The sequence below is a fragment of the Cucumis melo genome, chromosome 3 (assembly GCF_025177605.1).
Source record: "Cucumis melo cultivar AY chromosome 3, USDA_Cmelo_AY_1.0, whole genome shotgun sequence".
NCBI lineage: Eukaryota > Viridiplantae > Streptophyta > Magnoliopsida > Cucurbitales > Cucurbitaceae > Cucumis > Cucumis melo.
This window is the reverse complement of record NC_066859.1, coordinates 10117669-10138856: the sequence shown is the minus strand read 5'-3', so window position 1 is coordinate 10138856 and position 21188 is coordinate 10117669.

Below are 21188 nucleotides of genomic sequence, written 5' to 3'. Positions count from 1 at the left end.
CAAATCTAAATACATTAAATAAAAGTAAATTTCAAATTAGAGCCAGAAAAGAAACAAAAACTAAAGGTCAGAAGAAGGAGTGCAAAAGATCATATACTTCATACTTATTATGTATAACTTTTCTCACATACATGTTTAGATTTTGTTTTAAAGAGTTAATATGAAACTTTCTAAAATTTGGAGATATAATAAAAATCAATCTATAGAAATGGTTTTTTATATATATAAAAGAAATATGTAGAGATGAAATATGAATAATTTGAGTGGGTCATATAACATAATGTCTTAGTCTCTTAGACCATTTTTGAAGAGTAATAGTCTCATAAATCTTAACGATGGATACTTTAAAAAAAAAAAAAAAAAAAAATCCTTTGAGTAGCAACATTCATTAAATGAATATATTATATACACACTCCTATGATTCTAATTAGATAGATTTTACTAGAATATATTTTACGATTGTTGTTTTCTAAATGAAAATAGATGCCCTAATTAAAATAAACATAATTAAATTAATATAGAAATCTATATTAAACGAATCTTCACTCCTATTTATTTCTAACCAATACTAATAACGAGAATAATAATAATAATAAATTAAATTAAATTAAATTAAATTAATTGATAAAATTAAAAATTAATGTACATTTTCATAAAACAAATGCATTCTTTTTTATTTAATACGATCAAGACATGATTTGGCGGTTCATATGATTCTATCATATTTTCTTTAATCCTTTTAATAAAATTTCATGCGTCCTATTAGGCCATTCCCAATACATATGAATGCAATTATTTACTATTATAATATTAAGATTATTGGGTCTATTATTCAATGCACTAAAAAGTTTATAATGCAACGTCGGAGGTTTAATCTCCATCAAATATTTATTACTCTATTTAATAAAATAATAATAACAAAATTGGGACAAACTTGAAGAAAAAAAGTATAAATTTCACTCAAATATTTATTACTCTATTTAATAAAAATTGAGGTATATATGTAATATAATACAACAAATTCCATATAGTACCAAAAAAAGCCATCATCTAAAAGAATATAATAGAAGTACTTAAACTAATAATATTCCTATATTCGTATAAAAGAGATTCCAAGTGTAAGGTATTTGTTGTTATTCAAAGAATATAATTTTTTAAAAGATAAATATTTCTATCCCAGCTCAAAGAAATTCAAACCTACCAGGTTATAAAGGTCACAAACAAATTCAAATTTAAGGTTCTAAGAATGCCACCATACGAAATTCTTAAGTGAGCAGGACATTAAATCATCTTATAAGTTTTCAAGTTTCCAAAATACCTAAAGTTTTTAATCCTTTGAACGTTTTTATGCTAAACAAGATACAAAGTTACTAAAGCTTCGAATGGCTTGACCAATTGATCATCATGTAGTTTCAGATTTTGTAAGATATAAAGTTATTGATATGTTGATCCCAGTTGATCAATTCATGAAAGCTGTACGAGACAAAGATTATATATAGGTATTGAATGGGTGTATAAGGTTAGAAAGGAGATAGAGAAAGAAGAGAAGGGTAGAAAAATGTAAATAAAGAGGAAGAGTGTGGTTAAAAAGGAAGAGAGGAGAGAGAAAGAAGGGTGTGAAGAGTTTAAGGGTAGAGGGCCTTTGGAATAGTGTTGGTTGGGGGATTGTCAAGTTGGGAGCATCACATGTAGAGCCATGGAAATGGACCCTTTGAAGAACACAAAGATATAAGTTTTGTAGGATCATTGGCCCTACACCATTTCACTCTTAAGGAATCTTCCTTCTCACTCTCTCACGCCTGCCATGCAAATAGTTCTTCTCAGTACCACTTTTTTTTTCCTACCAAGAATTTATCCTTTAAAATTAAAGAGTTACCCTACCATTTAAAATTTCACTTATTTTCAATTTATCTCAATACTATTAGGGTAAACCTATACGAAAAGTACTCTTAAATTTCTACTCTCTTTGAAAAATGCTATGGTTTTTAAAAAGATAATATTACTATTCATTTTACATCCATGTTTCAAAACTACTTTTAACGTAGAAAATTCGTTTGAACATAGGATGAAATTTGGTATATGGAATAGTGTGAGTGCGTTTCATGTAACATAGAATGAAAATTTGGACTTAGATATTATTACATTATTTAAGGTTACAACCCTACTTTATTTCATGACAATGGCATACTGATCACAGCCCAAAGAATAAAGAACAACAAAAAATTGACAAAATTTATGTGGTTGAATAAGGATTTGAATTAGCTACTTTCATGCATAGAATTAGAATCTTAGGATTCTTTTATTACTAATTGAAACCAGTTACTGTTCTACCCATTTGGAAGTAGAACCCTATTCCTATTACATTTAAATATAGGAAATCATGAGGAGCTTTCCAAGTATTTTTCATATATAAAATAACATATTCAAGACAAATCTTTAATTTTACTTAAATTTCCTTTCAAGACAATTGATGTACCAAAATGCAATATAAAACTTACGTATGTTTCAAATCTTTGATTTTCATCTACCATTATAATTGAATTGATACTTCCAAAAGTAGTTTTAAAAATCTTTTATGAAATGTGAAGATTAATATTCTAACTTTTGAAATAATGGGACTATTTTTTAAATGTTTGGAAGGTCAAGTGTAATATTATCATTTTCAAAACATTATGATTTGTTTTAAAACAAATGACGAAGTTGAAGGACATTTTCATACATAGCCACTGTTATTAATATACAAATTTATGTGTTAAAGTACAAACCCCCTATCATATTCGAAGGTTTGAAAATTACAAAAAAAAAAATAATAAAAAAAAAGAAAAAAAAAAGAAAGAAATAGCGATATATAGTTAAAAGTTTGGATGTACTGTTTTTTCCTTGGATAATGTTGATGTTACAGATGTGCACAAGAAGTATTGAGTAGTTCTAAAATTAAATTACGTCTATATTCTTATTTCTATAAACTTTGTAAACATTTTTAAATGGTGTCTTTTATTCTATTAAAATTTTTATTATTAATTTAATGATCAATGTTTCATATAAAAAAAAAAAAAAAGACTTTCACGTAAACTAATGGTATGGACTAATTTTGCATTTCCAAATATATGAAGACTAAAAACAACGATAAACATCTGATATTAATAATTTGACCCGAAATACAATATTGATAATAAATTCTTGGAGTTGAAGTTGGAAAAGTTAACCCAGCTTTCATAAATGGTAAAATAAGTTAATTTTGTTTTTATAGTTTAGTGATATTATAGAAGTGAAGAATATACACCATTACCATCTAAAGAATATACACCACTACCATCTAATCTTTGAAACAGTAATAATTGATAGATGGTATGTTATGTTGGCAGTAACAAAATTGAAAATAATTTACTAGTATATATACAAAGACCCATTTTTAACAGCTGCATATATTCTAAAGTACTATTTTAGTCCTATCCTAGCAAATATGTGAGTGTATTGTTAGATAAGAGAGAGAGACAGAGAAGAAAAGAGATAAAATAACTGAGAGGGTGTTATTTAAAACATATAGACATGATGAAGAACATAGCTACAGAGAGAGAGAGAGAGAGAGAGGATTCATGAGAGATAAGAATAGAGCATTTTATTTTACATTTTTTTTCCATTGACTTAAGAAATGGGGCAATTTTGTGTGGCATTCAAGATGTGGACCTGTGATTGTTATTCATTTTTTTTATTAAAAAAATTAATTTATTATTTTTGTGGATAGCAATAAATATTCTGTTACAACTGCTACAGTACTGTTTCTCAATTATAACATTAACATTTTATATGTACATACATAGAATAACTTAAGAGATCAGGAGAGAGAGAAAAAATAGAGCTATCTCTATCTTCAATAGCAAAGAGATAAACAACATAACTATTATAATAATAATAATAAAAAAAAAAAACTTACAAGCTATGAAAAGTTGAAAGAGAGAGAGAGAGAGAGAGTGAAATGTTTCTGTTTTAAATAATTCAAATCTCTCTCTCACTCTCTTTAGATTTATATGTTGCATTTGTCTCTTTTGGATGGGCACTGTTTTTTTTTTTTTTTTTTTGGTTAAAAAGAAGTATTTTTATTATTAATATGATTCAAATATAGAATTATTTAATTGAGAGAAACATTGAGAGAATAAGGAGGGCCTTTTTGTTCATCACAAAACATTTGGGAGAAAGGAAAAGAAAGGAAAGAAAGGGAGAAAGAAAAGGAGGAAAGAGTTGGCACAAAGAGGTTTGTCCGTGTCTTCGTGAGATATATATAAAACCCTACTTTGGACCATAACCCAAAGTTTCCTCTTTCATTCTTTCAACCAAAAAAACTTGGCTTCAACTCATTGTATGGATGCGACTTTTGGTCTTTCTTTCGCTCATTTTGATAGGGCTCCCCCTCTCCCACCTTTTAATCATATTGCCTCCTCTGTGTCTCCATTTCATGCCCCCGAACTCAAACCCCTATATCCAACCATACACTTGTATCTCACTTTTATGCATATATCATATCACTTATTTTCGCCAAAAAAAAAAAAAAAAAAAAACAAGAAACAAAAAAATGAAAGAAAATTCCATTATTGAATTTTGCTTAAAATATAATTATTGATGGTCCTCTTGGAGCCTTCTAATATGTTATTGAGTAGTAAAAAATTTATATGTTACTGAATAGTGTTTTGCTAAACATACATAAACGGTCATGTTTAAAACATTACTCATTTTGACTCTAAAAAATTGACATATATAAGTCTTTCTTGTTACTATATTGTTGGTTGATTTTAGTCGACGCAAAACGTGAGTAACATGTTGGTCAACATGTCAAATACATCAACATTAATATCAACAGATAATAGTTTCAACAAAATATACTTTTAATATATTCTCCGTAATTTACAAATTTCGTGGATAATCTCTAATTTTATCTTTCTGTCATATATGGCCTTCTTTATTCTCCTGCAAATAATATTATTCTCTTAAAATATATTCTCAAGGCTAGCCATATTTTATATGGTGCTCTTACTCATTTCTAGGGGCTAGTTGCCTGATTAGAAAAGTTTGTGCATTGAACGCTTTGACCTTAATGTTTATCTAAGCTTCAACCTTCATGTATTGATATTGAAAATCTTTGTACTTGTTGATGAAACTTTTGGTTCAATGTAGAACTCGAGAAGAGCTCGATATTGATATTGTATTTAGGGGAGCCTAAATATTATGAATGTCAGGGGATCTTCCTTTTAGGAGTTGCCTAAGCATATTGTATTTAGGGGATCTCACACACACAACTTGAAAAAACATTATTGTGGACGTAAGAGGGAGTTCAAATTTAGGGGGAGTCTAAGTTGAAATTGAAGAGGAAGTTATATGCGAGTCACTAAAGAGGGAGTCTACCAAATAAGTACTTTCATTGCAATTACTAGACTCTTTATATAGCGATGTTTTGTTCTATCGAGCATGTTGCCCTCAAACTATATAGTGATGTTGGTCATTTTGCACAACAAACTAAATTATCATATTGCCTATGATATCATGCTTGATATAGTGTTATGTATTTGATTTATTTGTTGTTTTTTCCTCATTTTTCAATGACACTATATCCCTATTATTACAAGAAAAATGACCAACCACGATAGTTAAAACCTGTCATATTTAAAATTCTTGACAATTTTTTTCAATCACTGTATCACTTGTAAATGTATGACTATATATAACAGATTGAAAAAATTGGCACAATAAGTATTTTTATGAAAAAAAATAAATGTCACATATTCATTATTATTGATAAATAATGGATGCCATTATTTTATATTTTATGACAATAACTAACTGTCATCAGTTCGCACATATTATGAGTAATCATTTGTCATTCTTTGCATATTGACGATTGTTATAAATGTCACAAAATTATATGATTTGACATTTTTTCCTATCAAGAACATGCCAATCTTGACATGTTTTTTTAAAAAATCTAATGTCATATACTCCTCTACTTCTACATTTTTTTACAAGAAAATACATTAAATGACAGTCCCTATTTTTCTTGTCGCTCTAACATTACACAGACAATTTCAATTACAGAGTAATTGTAATACAACCAATCCATATGGAAACAAATAATCAACACTTTAATATATACAAGTTATCATACATTTTTGTAATATTTGTACAAAAATGTGGACTAATAATCATTTTTGGTAAAGGGTCTACAATGAAAGAATAAACAGAGACGTCTTTTGCTATGAACAAGCTTAAAATAAGTACATTGCAACCAAAATTTTGCTATCAACACTACAAAAAGTCTTATACATCAATTAGTTGCTCCAATATGGCTTCACCCATCCAATGGATTCTTACAAAACCTAGTAACAAAATAAAACCTCATTTTAGAATGACTCTACACATTAATATAAGAATATAATAAGGTTTTGATGGAATACGATATATGCACAACGAAAAACAAGAACAATTTTTACTCTAATTGCATCTAATCTATTTTAGAAATTAACATGTAAATTGTTCTTAATTAAAACAAATTAGGGTTAATAGAAAAACATACCTTAGAAGACGACTCCCATTTCTTGAAATCTCATCTTGAACACGATCCCGAGACCATAACTAGAATTGACCCGCTATTCTCCGGACATAGAACCAGGTTGTGGGACCCATAAGGTGGAGAAAATTGAGAGAGAGATGAAATTTGGAAGGTTGTGATTAAGTGTTGAAATATTTGAAGAGAAAAAAAATTGGAATAATTTTTGTAAATCAAAATTATAAAAAAGTGGTAAAAAGTCTTTCAATTTTTGAAAAATTCCCTTTAAATAACCTAATTACATGTAATTAGTTCACCCAAATTTAACACCTCTTTTTCCAATTACAACTAGTGGAATAAGGGCTCACTACAAAAAAATTGTTATTCAGTGACAAATTTTTAGTGACGTAACAAATTTTTGTCAGTAAAAGGTCGTTTATAGCGACGCAGAAAAAATGTGTCACAAAAAATTATTATTAGCGACACGTTTTAAATTTGCGTCACTAAAAGAATTAGCAACACAATAATAATGTCACTAAAAATGTAATAGCTTTAGCAACAAAAATAGATGTCGCTAAAAGTCCTAAAAAATTTTCCCCTTTTATTTCCCTCCTCTTTTTCATTAAACAATTTTAATTAAAAAACCCTTTCCCTCTTCCCATTACCCAACCCGAAAGCTCTCCATCTCCACCTCCTCTCCTCTCATCTCTACCCAAAAGTTCTCCATCGCCGAACCACTCATCTGAACGAACTGAGGAGACCAACGACGAAGTACGACGACGCTTCTACGACCAAACGAACTGCACGATGCTTCTACGGCCACGCTGGACGAACCATGCCGAACGAACCACGCGAAGCACGCCATGGCCAATTGCATGAACCACCCGATGGTCACCAACCTCAAACGGTCCCAAAAGCTGCTTCTCGCGAATAGCCCTACGATTCTGCTCTAACTTCCCTAAACACTTCTGCTCCACGCCCAAGACATTCTGGTGAGATGCTTAAGTTTTAAAATTTTTTGGGTGATGTATTTGTATTTTGATTTGTTGAATATTTATTCTCTTAATTAGTTTTAAGATTGGGCTTCATCCTTGTAATGTTTGCATAGTCTTGATTACTATTTAGATTTTTAATTGCTTTTTTGTTTGTTCGAATTAGAAAATCAAGGCAAAGGGAGATTTCATGGTTATGTCTATTAGTATTGAACAAGATGGTATTCATTTCATGTTTTTCTAATGCCATTTGTGAACTTTTCATTGTTCTATCATAATGTAGTGATCCAGAGGATAGACCAAGACCAAGGCCTATTTTAGCAAGGTTTGTCTAAGTTTAGATGTGTTTGGTAGCTTACAATGTGTCTGATGAAATGCCTCAGTGAAGCATTTGGATGATTTTTAATTGATTTTTGTTTGTTTGAATTAGGAAATCAAGGCCAAAGGTAGATTTCATGTTTATGTCTATTAGTATTGAACAAAATGGTTTTCATTTCATTTTTTTCCAATGCCATTTTTATGAACTTTTCATTGTTCTATCATATTGTAGTGATCCAGAGGATAGACTGAGACCAAGGTCTATTTGAGCAAAGTTTGCTAAGTTTATTCACTGATCTTTGGTAGCTTTGCTGATAATATTCTGGAAACAGTATTGACAAATAGTCTCTCCTTCACTTCAATGTTGCAGATTTAATTTGCTACTACAATTATTCTTGCCTTTGTAATAGGACACCAAAAGAAGTCTTTGCAAACACAAGAGTAAAGCCAACGTTGACTCCTAACTTGAATACCCTAGCTCTAGTTGAGGTGCTTTTCTTTTTTCATTATTAAGATGGAGAGAAACCCAGTTTATGCTTCTCTTTATCATAGGCGACTTTCTCTTGAGCGAGTTCATGTCATTTTTCTTAAACTGAAATGATGTTAAATTCCAAGCTGGTAAATCAAATAAATAATCAAACAAGATGCTTAAACTGCCAGATGGGTTTTATATCAACTTGTTAAAGGTCACATGAAAAGGGTTACCTGCATTAGCACCCATAATTGAACTAGAAGTTGAATGCTACTATCCTATATTTAATAAGTTGTATCAATTTTTTTTTGAAACAGGCTACATGAGTCAAATGTCTTCTTTACTGTGGTGTGGGCTACCAAGTGCAAGGTAATTCTTTTGTTTTAGTTGGTGGATTTGTTAAAAATACCTATCTATTGCTAAAAGAAGCATAGTATATATTGCTAAGAAAGTCTAATATTCTGAGCTCACCGTAAAGTTCATCATCAACTATCTGCCTACTTCTGATGCGGCTAGACACTTTAAAGTAACTATGACTTTACATCCTTTTTCTATTTTTATCTTTCTCTTATTGAAATTGTCTATTTGGTTTATGCGAAAGGATTGATATATGAAACTGAGGGGCCTAACTGATGATCTCTCTTCTATTTGCTACTTTTAGGCCTTTTATTTTGACGACATTTGGAATTTGTATTTTTCTTTGATGATGGTCTTGATGGACAAGTGGTTATTGAGTTCCTCATTGGGGTTCACAAAATCACTTCCAAGAATTTTCTGGTGAGTTTTAGATTTCACAAGCCGAAAAAAACCAGTGATTGCTTATCTGTTCTAAGTTTTGCTCTAATTGATTGCTTATTTTTAACTTTACGTTGTATTTTTGTTTAGGTTGTGGAATCCAAGTTTGTATTTGAAGCCAAGTTCATACAAGGTCATTGAGTTTCAAGCTTCTTTATTTAAGTTTTTGTTTATTGAACAACTAGTATTGTAATGACCAACTATATGTATGTTCAATGATATATATTCAATTTGTTAGTTCTTTTATTGAAAGATTGGGTTGATTCAAGAAACTTAAATAGTTCAATTGACAAAAAGCTTAACAGATGTTTGAGTTGATCATGTTGTATATCATTGTTAGACTGCAAAACAGATGCAATATAATTATATTTGACATTGTATAACAGGTTTATAAAATAAATTAGATATTATTTTTTATATAATAAAATACTTTTAAAAAATATTGGTTATTAAAAAGAACTGTAGGAATTTTTAGTGACGCACTTCAATACGTCACAAAAGATATTTGTAATGGTCCCAAATTAACCTTTAGCAACAACATTATTTGTCACTAAAACTTCACCTTTAGTGGCAAGTATAATACGTCGCTATAAAAAATAAATAGTAATATAATATATGTTACTAAAGGTAGGTTTTTAGTAACGCGGAAATGTCACTAAAAGTATATCATTTGCGACGCGTAATTGTTGCGTCGCTAAAACTTTTAACGACGCGGAATCAGCGACAGTCCTAGCGACGAATGGTTTTGCGTTGCTAATACTTTTAGCGACGTGTTTTTTAGTTTTAGTGATGTTTTTGGTGCGTCACTAAAAACACAATTTCTTGTAGTGGCTTGTTTGGAATGACTTAATTAAGAAAAAAAAATGTTTTCTAAACAATACATTTTCATTTAAACATTTTTTCTAAAAACTTCTTGAAAGAGAAATACATGTGTATTTGGCAACTTTCTTTTTCAAAAGTGTTCTTAGATAAAATATTGTTTGATTTGTAATAGAGTAAAAGATTATATATATAGAATTTGTCTGTGGACAATTTGATAGAAGTTCGATAACGATCATTGAGGATGGTGGTTTAAGATGGTCGGGAACAATCATTGTAAAAGGATAATCAGAGGTTGGCGACAGTGATCATTGGAAGTCAAACGATGATAATTAATCATAAAAAAATGGTTGTTGACAATTGGCCGATAATAGCCATAGAAAATGATTTAAAAAAGTTGACCAGTAACAGTTACCATAAAACAATTGAAAAAAAAAAGCCAATAACAGTCACAGAAAAATGACAAAGTAAAGTTGATAGGCAACGACCATGAAAAAATAGTGAAAGAAAGTTGGTTGACGACAGTGGACAGAGATGGTTGTCGAAGGTTGGTTGGTGAGGATAGTTGAAGGTGTTGACTAGATTGTTTCATACAAATCAGGGAGATTAACCATTAAACACACAAAATTTATTTTTCTAAAAGTTAGTTTTACGTTTTTATTCTAAACCCCATTATTTTTTAAATTTATTTTTTAAAAATTCACTTTAGGTGGTTGACAAACACATGATCTTTTTTTTTTTCTAAACAACTTAATTTTTAATTTAATCATTTGAAAATGCAATCCAAACACGCACTCTTAATCACCATTCCAATTTCTCTTAGTAGGCTTGGTGTCATCACCATGAGCTTCCACTTAGCCCACTAAGAGTTAGTGGGATTATCCAACAAAATGTTGAATTTTCCCACTAACTTTAGTTAAGGGGCAAAATGGTCATTTGGTAATTTTAGTTGACTTTTCAAGTCAAAAGTCAACATTTTGACATTTTACCATTTTGTCCATCTTGAAAAATTCCAACCTCTTAAGCATGAATTCACATTGATTTTTTTAAAATTCACATCACATTGGAATATAAAGCTGGTCAATGTTTGACTTTTCAAAGTCAAAAGTCAACATTTTGACTTTTTATAACTTTGATCATTTCCATCAATTTTGAGCTTCTAAATATGAATCCTTATTCATATTTTTGATATTTAAATCACATTTAAACATAAAGCTCTATTTTAAATTTATAACTGATGACTATATCAAATATATTTATCGGTTTCTCTCTCTTTACCTAATTCAAACAATTCAAATTATTCCAACATATTTGTTCTAAGTTAATTCCATATGAGCTAGTAGGAGAATCTAATGGACCTATAGATCATGGATTCCAACGATCTGAGATTAACTGGCTAAATCCTTTTAAACCAAGCTAATCAACATTTGTTAACTAACGGGTCATTCCACTAAAGTTCCATAGTTGCACTCGCCTCACTATAGATATATTTCTGTCCATTTGATATAACCATGATCAGTAAGTTAATCCTTCATAGGTTGTTTGTAATCTCGATTATGTTAAGATACCGTTTTACCTCTGAGATTACATTTTGTTCCTCAAGTCCCATTGATCCACTATTGAACAATTGGTTTAAGGTCGAACCTTAAACCGAATCCCTGTTTGGCCGATAAGAGGTTGGGGTCCTATATTCAAGACTTGGATTTAGTCCTTAAGGAAACAACCTATCTATTAACCTTAAAACGAGTAGGAGTTAATGTCGTCTTGTTGAACAATTGGTTTAAGGTTCAACCTATAAATCGAATCTCTCTTACGCCAATAAGAGGGTGGGGCCCCTTGTTCAAGACTTGGATTTAGTTCTTAAGGGAACAACCTATCTACTAACCCTAAAGCGAGTAGGAGTGAAATTCATCTTGTACCTTATGTCTCTAACTATCTACTCGGTCTTACCCTCAAAATGAGAGTCTTATTGGGCTAGCGCCGTTTAGTTGCCCTCACCTATGCAAATCTAAGGATAATTTCATTTGAACAGAAGTTCATAGTTAGCTAAGGATTAAGATTAAGTTACTTAGGTCATCAATAATTGAAATAGTCAATTTCATTTGAACAGACGTCGGGAGAGGCTTTCCCGACGTGGGACCAACACAGCGTCGGGAAAGCCTATCCCGACTCACTTCCCCTGACGTTTGTCCCGACATCGAGAACTGCGTCGGGAGATCCTTTCCCGACATGTTTTTCACTTCCCCCGATGTTTTTCGGCGTCGGAAAAATCCTGATTTCTTGTAGTGCGCGACCTTAGTTCATTGGATTCAAGATTAGAGTATTCTATTTTTAACTAATAAGTCATCAATAACCACTATAATGAATAGAATATAATTTAAACCACAAACTATGAGTGTTAGGACATAAATTTCAATAGGTTTTACCCTTTGTAATGCCAACACAAGATACCAATTTCAGCCCTTGTTAAAAGAAGAGATAAATCGAATCTAATATCAATAAAATCTCATAAGAGTAGCATTAAAAATAATAATAACTTGTAAAACGACTCTCATAAATGTCGTGTAAATGTAATCACTTACTTGGTAGCTTCACGACTATAGTAGATCACATTCGTGCAAAACCTAATAAAAACGCAAAAGGTGCACTTTGTAAACTACAATATAGAGTTTTGAACTACAATACTATACAACAAATATCAAAGAAAATCTAAAACTTTGCATTAGGAGTTTTGAATAAAAGTAGAAACCAATATAAACTCTTTGAGAATAAGAACATACGATCTATCAAAACCTTAGGTCAACTTGTTTGGGATATCAATCGTTCTTTCAACATAAACATTACATCAATGAAATACTTGCCATTGTAAAAATATAAAAATAAAATGTCTTTAAACAAAAGCACACTTGAACTAATTTGTCAAGAAAAATAGAAAGTAGTCCTTTAAAAATTCTAAATTTACGATTACAACATCCTAAGTAGACAAATGTTCAAGACCTATACATGATAAGTTAACAAAAGGGTAAAATAAATGACAATCACCTATATATATAAATGACAAATGTTTCCTTAACAAAAGAGAAGATCATAGTTGAAAAACTGAATGTAGACCAACATAAACCTCAAAACATAAAACTCAAAATGAAATTGTTACCAAAGCGGCGAAATAGTTATACTTATTCCACTTTAGTTCCTAAGCTTTCATATGTCCATAATTCTTTTTCTTAGTTGGCTGCAAAAACTATTTTACTCTATTCAATACATGTATATATATCAACCATCAATTTCAGAGGAATTTGAAGGAACTGATTTATGAGTTAATTACCTCGTAGAAGTTAACAGCAATGAAGTTCAGCCATCTAGTTCCTGCCACATTATGGCGGTGTTCACCATGTTGAGTAAAGGAGCTGAGTTGTCCTTGCAAGCTTCGGAAAATTTAAAGATATTTGCATATCTCTCAACTTCTTCTTCCGTTTTTCCTTCCATATATAAAGCAGTACTCTTTATATTATTTCACCCCTATTTCTCACAAGTCTTAATAAATGTATTGAAATTTCTGCAACTCCATAAAGAAAATTCCTAAACAAAAAAAATCCAAGTTCAGTGAAGTAATTATGAGACAAACCCTTGAAATATAAATCCACCTACTTCCTCACCAAAGTGATTGTGAGACAAACCCTTAAAATATAAATCCACTTACTTCCTCTAAGAGCCGCACCTTCTCCTCTAGCTCTTCAGCAGTCAAAGGATCGCCCACTTTTAATTACCATTTCTAACATTAGTCATACCATACAGGAAAAATAAGGGAGATAAAACATATATATTAGTAACGTACCTTCAGGCTCGTCAACATCTATTGTGTCTTTCAACTTATTCTTTTCTTGTTTTTGCTGAGCCAGTCAAAATAATGATGAAAAATTAAAGATAATAATAATAAATCAATTCAAGAACCTTACAACCGAGGCATGCGAGGTATCTTGGGCTCTTTTGGTTTTGCTGGACCATTCTACCGCATCGTTTGCTTAAAGTATTATGATTCAGAGTAACTATTAGGAGGGAGAAATCAAAACTCATGATTTCCAAAGAATAAATATTAAGTATGAAGTTCATGTAGTAAAACTAGAAAGGAACATTTACAAGAATATTTTATAATTGCATTTACCTTGTAAGAATATTTTGTTTAATAGCTTTGAATAATATCGGAAATGATTTACAAGAGTCTAATGTAATTGCATTTACCTTTTCATCATCAAAATCGTACAATTCAGCAGCTGCCAAGACCACACATAAACATTATGTGAAAACTAGTTACTCAAATAACCAAATCTACATTTTTAAAACAATGAATAGGACTAGATAGCTTCATAAACAGTATGTTAAGCAAAATGGTCCCACATTATTATTTCTTTTAACAATCTGATTAAGATTCTCTCCTTAAAAATAAGATTCGGTTGAACTAATAAAGTGAACCCAAGTGGTTAAAATTGTTTACTAATTAGTTACTTCCTGAGGAAGTTTCATCAAGTATAAATAACGGAGTTTGGTAAGCTTCTCGTGTGGCTTATGAAAAACACAGAACGAAGAAATATGGATAGATAAGTTTGACAAGTCAACGTTGAAATCACCCTCAGCTAGTGCCACCATTGAGGGGGAGTTCTATGCCATTCACTATATAGTTGTGATCATTATGTTAGTTCATAATTAAGTTCTATTTTGAACAGTCCTAGAATAGTACAGTAACAAAAGATCATAGTGTTGTTCCCCCAGTCATAACTATGTATTCAACTGTCATTGTATTTGTGATTAATACAATCCTCTATCAAGGGTTAACTGCCCCAGATGTAGATGCACATTCATCGAACTGGGTTAACAAACTCTGTTGTGTTGTGTATCTTGTCTATCTCTATTGCGTTCTACCCTTCATATAACTGAAACTACTTCTATTGCACATCTTGAAGGCTATTCATTTTTCAATTGGTATCAGAGTAGATTCAGTATTCGATCATCGATGGACGATATCCATGAAGGAAACTCAACTAGCAGACCTCCCCTTTTGGACGGAGGAAACTATGGCTACTGGAAGTCATGAATGGAGGCCTTTCTGATGTCACGAGAGCTGTCATATCCCAGATGGGAGTATCCCACTGAAAAAGATGAAGCAGGTCAAACTGTACGAAAATCTGAGTTGAAGTGGACAAAAGATGAAGATGATGATATTGTAGGTAACTCTCTCGCGCTGAATGCACTGTTCAACGCTGTTGATCCAAATATATTCAAACTAATTAACACATGCAAATTAGCCAAGGTTGCTTGGGACATCTTGGAAGTAGCTTTTGAAGGAACATCCAAAGTGAAAATCTCAAGGCTGCAGATCCTGACGTCTCGATTCGAAGCTCTTCAAATGGGTGAAGATGAAACTATTGCTGAGTTCAATGTCCGTGTCCTTGACATTGTCAACGAATCAGATGCACTCGGAGAAAAAATGTCTAACTCCAAACTTGTTTGAAAGTTTCTTAGATCCTTGCCCTCTAAGTTCAACATGAAAGTCACTGCGATTGAGGAAGCTAATGATCTATCTAAAATGAAATTGGATCAATTATTTGGGTCACTGCAAACTTTCGAAATTCACTTGGGACACACTGCTAGTAGAAGGAAACCTGGACTGGCACTAACCTCAGTAAAGGAAGAGCCAGCCGAAGAACACAAAGTGACCCACAGTAACGATGCTCTTGCAGAATCTGTTGTTCTGCTGATAAAACATGTTGCAAAACTTAAAAACCAGTTTCACAAACATATGGGAAGCAACCGCAACAACCGAGAAGGCCAGGCAATAAGACAGCCCAGAATATCAGACACTTCTTCTTCTGGGCTCTACCGAAAGAAGGAACATGAACGAGAAAAGGGAATTGACATCTCAAGACCTGACAAATATGGCAAAGGAATTAGGTGTCATGAGTGTGAAGGATTTGGTCATATTCAATCTGAGTGTGCAACCTATCTTAAACGTAAGAAAAAAGGTCTAGTAGCCACCTTCTCTGATGAAGAAGACTATTTCGAAAGTGATGATGAAGAAATTGAAATGACCCTGATTAGTATTTGTACCATGAACGACGAAGAAGCAGCAAAAGTAAACACCCAAACACATGACCCGCAGGAACCAACAATAAATAAGTGCTTAACTGATGGCTTAGTAGACAGAAAGAAGACAGAAGATCAAGAAATTATCTTACAATAACAAGAATGAATTCAAGATCTAGTGGAAGAAAACCAAAGCTTTCTATCATCTATAGTGACTCTAAAAGAAGAATTAGCGGAAACTAAACATCAATTCGAAGAACTCCTCACATTTGCAAAGATGTTGACAAACGGGAGCTTGAAATTAGATGACGTACTTGACCAAGGAAGGAGGGTTGACGACAAAAGAGGCCTCGGCTTTGTAGAAAAGGGTGCACCTATCAGAACAACTGTCTTTAGCCGAGAAGGTATCATTTAGAATAGCTCTACAGATAATAAACAGGAAAGAGTTACTAAAGATACTAGCCTACTTTGAAATCCTCGAACAGGCGAACACGTAAAATGTGTTATTTCTGTGGACGGGCTGGACACATTCGACCGTACTATTCGAAATATCAACCACTGATGCGCCGACGACTAGATACTCAACAAACCAAATACATAAGGAGACCTAGAACCGAATGACACCCAAAAATCAATCCAGAAAGCTGCAAGGTGGCCCTGACTTCTGTCAAATGTCCTAACTCTGTGACTGGTACTTTGCCAATGGCTGTTCCAGGCACATGACAGGTAATGCAGATTTCTTTTCAGAACTCAATGAATGCAAAGCTGAATCAGTAATATTTGGAGATGGAGGGAAAGGTAAAATCATTGGTAAAGGAACGATTAATCGTTCAGGCCTACCCTCAAATGTCCTTTCTACTTGATGTTCGACTAGTACAAGGGTTGTCTACAAATCTCATAAGCATCAGCCAATTGTGTGATTAAGGATATCAAGTCAGTTTCAGTAAAGACAGATGCAATGTGTTGGATAGTCAAAACAAAGTATTTCTCAACGGAACAAGGTTGTCAGACAACTGTTATCACTGGGATGCAGAGGTTAACTTATGCAATCTATCAAAAGTGGAAGAAGCTGGACTATGGCACAAATGGCTAGGACATCTTAGTGGCACTACTATTTCCAAGGTCACCAAAGCTAACGCCATTATCGGTCTTCCCTCCCTTACATTCTTCTAATTGGAAAGCTGTTCGGAGTGTCCTGCTGGTAAGCAATTCAGGTCGACGCATAAGTCTGTAAGCCTCTCCTCGATGTCCCACACTCTAGAACTTCTTCATATAGACCTAATGGGGCCCATGCAAACAGAAAGCTTGGGAGGAAAAAAGTATGCATTAGAATGTGTAGACGACTTTTCTCACTATACCTGAGTAAAATTCATTCTTGATAAATTTGAAACTTTTAAGACATGCCAAACCCTGTTCACCCAACTCCAAAGAGAGAAAAATACTGGTATTGGTCGAATACGAACTGATCATGGCCGTGAATTTGAAAATAAGTACTTTACTGAGTTATGTGATAATGAAGGTATCTTCCATGAGTTTTCTGCCCCATTGACACCACAACAAAATGGAGTTGTAGAGAGAAGGAACCGAACCTTACAGGAAATGGCCCGAGTAATGATCCATGCAAAGCAACTGCCAATTCAATTCTGGGCTGAAGCTCTAAACACTGCGTGTCATATACACAACAGGGTCATCCTTCGTTCAGGGACCACTATTATCTCTTATGAACTTTGGAAAGGAAGAAAACCTAATGTGAAGTACTTTCATATTTTTGGCAGCACATGCTTTATCTTGAGTGATAAGGATCATCACAGAAAGTGGAACTCAAAGCCAGATCGTGGAATATTTCTTGGATACTCTACTAACAGTCGAGCCTACATGGTCTACAATCAGGGTACGAAAACAACTATGGAATCCATTAATGTCATCATTGATGACCTTGGTAAGGCACCTAACAGAAATCTTGATGAAGAAGATGAGGCTTTCTAGGATTCCCTTTCTCATAAAACTGCAGATGCATAGTCAGAATCGACGTCTCTCACTGGAGAAACAACCTACTCACCCCCTCATTCCGACACAAACAGAACTGATATGTTAACACCATCTACATCAGTTAACCATTCTGAGATATGTGAAGGTGAAGCAACAACATCTGCAAGTCAACACACTACAAAGCGGACTGCTAATTCAACTGATTCACCAAAGCATAAACTCATGCCACCTACGCATATAGCCAAACATCACCCCTCCAGCTTCATTATCAGAGATATTCACAGTGGAATCATAACTCGAAAGAAGGAGAGGAGAGACTATGCTAAAATTGTTGCCAATGTATGCTACACGTCTTCTTTAGAGCCTACCACTGTCACAGTAGCGGTTATAGATGAACGCTGGATTTTGGCTATGCATAAAGAACTATTACAGTTTGAAAGAAATCAAGTATGAGAGCTGGTGCCAAAGCCACCTGATGCTAACATAATTTGTACCAAATGGATCTTCAAAAACAAAACAGATGAACAAGGAAGAGTTATTTGTAATCAAGCGAGATTGGTTGCTCAAGGGTATTCTCAAATAGAAGGTCTGGATTTTGGAGAAACTTTTGCCCCGGTACTGCTAAGCTATGCATGTTTCCGGAGGTTAAAACTGTTTCATATGGATGTGAAGAGTGCTTTTCTAAATGGGTACTTAAAAATAGGATTCGGTTGAACTAATAAAGTGGACCCAAGTGGTTAAGATTATTTACTAATTAGTTACTTCTTGAGGAAGTTTCATCAAGTATAAATAACGAAGTTTGGTAAGCTTCTCGTGTGGCTTATGAAAAACCCAGAACGAAGAAATCTAGATAGATAAGTTTGACAAGTCGACGTTGAAATCACCCTCAACTAGTGCCACCATTGAGGGGGAGTTCTATGCCATTCACTATATAGTTGTGATCATTATGTTTGTTCATAATTAAGTTCTGTTTTGAACAGTCCTAGAATAGTACAGTAACAAAAGATCATAGTGTTGTTCCCCAGTCATAACTATGTATTCAACTGTCATTGTATTTGTGATTAATACAATCCTCTATCCAGGGCTAACTGCCCCCAGATGTAGATGCACATTCATCGAACTGGGTTAACAAACTCTGTTGTGTTGTGTATCTTGTCTATCTCTATTGCATTCTACCCTTCACATAACTGAAACTACTTCTGCTGCACATCTCGAAGACCGTTCATTTTTCACAGTAAGTCCAAATACAGAAGTTCTATTTTAGAGTATCCATTTACCTTGGTGTATGGATTATCATGAAAAGACGAACCTTCTCCTTCCTTATTTTGCAACCGTTAAAAAAACACGAAGTGACAACAAAAAGTAAAATTAACTATGTTAAAGGCATATAACATCATCAAAGGATTCCATTAATCATGATTCTCACTGAATTGAAAAGAGAATAATTATTAAATCTATTGTTTCTATGATTGCGATGTTAATGGAAGTTTGATGCAACTTCTTCTATGCTTGTTGGTACCACATATAAATCGAAACTTTTTAGATCATAGAGACTTAAAATTAAATTCAAACCATAGAGTCGACATAGAAAATTTAACCAAACTATAAGTAATAAATCAAAACTATTAATTCTAAAAAAAAAAAAGAAAAATCAAAACTCTTAAAAGTATAAAGATCACGTTGCTAACTTTTTCTAAACTTGAAATTAAACAACAAATATAAATGAAAGACATGATACATGTCCAAAACTTGATGTAATAACAATCTCTTACTTTGTCTCCAATAGACCGCAAACATTATTTTAGAGATAAGTTTTACGTGAACAATATCATATCCTTTAAAAAGTACATATAAAATCATAGGCATATATCTAGTTTTAAATCTATAGGGTTAATATCTATCATCAAAATGAGACTTTCTATGCATAAGTCAAACTAAAAATTTACGTGGAGAACTAAAAATATTAATGGGACCTTAATATCAATCTTTAAGCAATCTTGTAAATCAAATGCAGAATCTATATTAAACTACAAACAGAGATGGAATAGAAAGAAGGGGATTAGAGAAATCAAGTACCGAAAACACAATTTACCAAATCTTCAATATTTCTAATAACATTATTCAACAAGCATAGAAGAAGTTGCATTAAATTCCAGTGATACTAATAATTGTGGTTGGTACCACAAATTTTCATGAAAGGACGAAGTGAAGTCTAACAGACAACTACAACAGTATTTTCATAAAAAAAAAAGTAGGTCTATGTTTATAGACATAGTAAATTCATAATATTATGGAATCAATCATTTCAATTGAATGTGAAAATATCATCTGATTGAAGGGTGAACCATAAAAGGCTTTGGTGATATAATGTTTATTACAACTCAAACAAAGAAGAAATTGAAACCTATCACACCCCTCCTGAACTACCTGCTAGCTTAGCCCAAAAGACGATGTGAAGCCAACTGACGTCGCTCTCCTCTAATGATACTTGTTGACTCTGCTGAACTCTTAAACCTAATAAACATGCTAATCTTGTATATAAACTATTTTACATGCAACACAACACAACAAAACTTAGACAAATCATATACATACATGAAGTGCAGTCCTAAAATAACTGACTTAACAAATAAATCTGATGGAGACACCATAACAAAAAGCATATCCGACAAAGGTTTACACAACTGCATCACCTAGAGCTTACACAAACTGTAAAGTATCTATATCTTACAATGACATATACAACATATTGGAATTTATGTCCTAAAACTCATAGTTTGTAATCATATTCTATTTAATAAAGTCGTTATTTAGAAATTGAATACTATAGTCTTAAATCCAATAAACTAAAGTCTCAAGGCTATTTTTGAGTAAACTTGAATTTACGTAGAGATATACACTACTACAGAAATTGACTCTCTTGACGATTTTAAACTGTCAAGAATGATTATTCTTGACAGTTTTAAAATCGTAGTTGAATCCAGTGTCAAGAAAGACAATTTTCTTGAGAGTTGTAAAAAAGGTCAAGAATTGTTAACGTTGACAGTTTATTACCGTCAAGTATTCAATTGTTCATGACAGTTTAGAACCGTCAAGAGTATAAGTTTTAATGACAGTTTAGAACCGTCAAGAATGTGACTATGAATGACAAAAGCTGTCAACAATACGAATATTCATGACATTTTAAAAT